Raw genomic sequence first — 2,334 nt, forward strand, 5'->3', positions numbered from 1 at the left:
AGAGAATAAAATTCCAAGGATCCTTTCTTTTGTTGTGTACATTTATGGACTGTCTCCTTCAACTGACAGGAGCACTATTCCTTGAAAAACCAAGCAGATATTTACTGGGACCGGGCATTGCTCCAAACCCTTTGAAGAGCAAAACACAGACCAGTTGTGAAGAAACATCATTGAAAAGCAGAACTTGTTAGGCAGGCACAAGAAAAACCCTGCGAATCACCAAAACAAGCAGTTCATGTCTGAGCAGAAGGAATGGGAAAGGAGTCCTGGAGGAGATGGCCGCATGGAGCATGCAGATGCCTGTGCCAGAAAGAGGGAAGGGTAGGTGCAGGGCATGCTGGGAATGCACCAGATGCCTCAAGGGAAGAAGCACTTGCCTCTTGGACTAGGACATTGAGACAGTGTTTCTGCTTTGTTAGGGCGCAGGAAGCAGGAAGGATATGCTAGCAGAGCCAAGAGACCCAACATCCACCTAGGGGCTCAGAGGAAGAGTCAAGGGGAGGGATCCCCTCTGTCATTGCTATGGATTTGGTGGCTCTCTGCTGAATCAAAGGAAAAGTCCTAGAGGACATGAGAACTCAGTATGGGTGAGTGAGAACATCACCCCACAGCTATGGTCTGGAGAATAAGACATTTCTTCAGCTTTTCTTGGGACATTTTTGGGTCCTGACCTCTGTGTTGCTTTCTGTTGGATGCTGCTGTTTCCTTCTCGGTTGCCACAGGATGCGGCTGGGCGTCTAAACTGCCTGGAGAGCACTTTGAGAATGTTTCTTTTTAGTATCAGGCTGATGCAGTCTTGATTTGTACTTCTCTTTCCACAAGCTCTTTGCTAAAGTACATGTCACATGAGCCATCAGCAGTCATTGTACATTTCCAGGTCTGAGTAAAACAAACTGCAAGGGGGTCTTCGGTGCCATCTAAATTCCATCTACTGGAAGATGGCCCTTCTTAGTGCTCAAGACAGGAGGCACTGGAAAGAGAATGGATGGGTTCTAACTCTCTGCTGCTTGCTTGTCATAGAACTTGGAACAATGGCGGCTGGAGAGATGGCTCAGAGGTTAAGAGGACTGGCTACTCTTCCAGAGGTCCTGAGTTCAATTCCCAGCAACCACATGGTGGCTCACAACCATCTCATAACAACAGAGCAGAGATCTGGTGCTCTCTGCTCACGTGTAGGTGTATATGCAGATAGAACATTGTATATGTAACAAAGAAATAAACCTTAAAAAAGAAAAAATCTGTTTTACTGTTCTGTGTCTGTTTCCTTTTCTATGAAATGGGCTAAGATTCTTGGTATTTCATAGAGTCCTGGTGATTAGGAGCACTCAGACAAGTGCAAACGCCGAGAAGAAGTGCAGGGCGTACCACAGGCACTGCCAGGACTACTTCAACTCACTTGTTTTTCTGAAGAGAAGGCAGAGGTCTGGAAGGGCAAGCTGATTTCCTGTAGGCATTATTCGCTTTGGTGGCAGGGCCAAGTGGGAATGTGTCTGATGGCCTTCTCTGGTGGGTATTTTCCTACTCCTTTTCTCTGGCTTCTGTTGATGTAGTGACCATGATTTACTGTTGTTGAAAAGTTTTGAATGAGAAATGGTATCCACACATTTTCCAAGAGTCTCTGAGAGAGAGGTCACATCAATGAAAGACTATGTAGAGCCTCAGGAGGACATACATGTATAAAACATGTCCTTGCATGCAGATTACAAGCTGTAAAGATCCCTGAGGGCGCTTCACTCTACATCAGTTCCGTTTTCTGTGTTTGCTTTTTATCACCTGCCTGAGGCACATACATCTATCTCACCTGCAGGTTTGGGTCTCTGGCACACTGAAAATTACACAGGGTTCTCCATGCCTCCAGAAAGAAAGAAATTGTAGACAATTGCCTTGAGAATAGACTTTACATTTCTTCTTGCTTCTATTCCACACACCTAGCACAACTGATAGGGACTCAGTAAGGGTCACTGATTGACAGAAAACAAAAGGGAGTTCTGCTTGTAACAATAATGCAACGCTGATGCAGCCTGTTGGTGTACTAGTATTTATTTGCCAAATGTTTAGTCAGCTGAGGTGAGGGATGTTGGGAGGTGTGCAGTTGGGTATACACGGAACAGCAGGGGGCAACATAAAATAGCCTGTATCCAGGCTCCTGGGAGGGACAATGAGTTCTGCCTCAGACAGGATGTAAGAACTCTGCACACCCCGGCAAGAGACTCCAGTGAGAGCTTTTCCCTTCTAACCTGGCAGAGGCTAAAGACAGCAAGTAGCCAGGAGGTTCAAGACCTGAGGAGGCTGTGCTCATCCATGCCACAGCAGGAAAGGAAGGTGTTGGAGGGT

At 46.4% G+C, this 2,334-nt stretch overlaps 1 long non-coding RNA gene across 1 annotated transcript; it reads left to right on the forward strand.

The window, feature by feature from the left end:
* The first annotated feature begins 201 nt into the window (after positions 1–201).
* Positions 202–1,189, forward strand: LOC132646764 (uncharacterized). Its single transcript, XR_009585008.1, has 3 exons — positions 202–321; positions 420–587; positions 1,021–1,189. It is a non-coding gene; the product is annotated as an uncharacterized LOC132646764 (long non-coding RNA).
* The last annotated feature ends 1,145 nt before the right edge of the window (positions 1,190–2,334 follow it).

Source organism: Meriones unguiculatus, chromosome 12, assembly GCF_030254825.1.
Source record: "Meriones unguiculatus strain TT.TT164.6M chromosome 12, Bangor_MerUng_6.1, whole genome shotgun sequence".
NCBI classification, from domain to species: Eukaryota; Metazoa; Chordata; class Mammalia; order Rodentia; family Muridae; genus Meriones; species Meriones unguiculatus.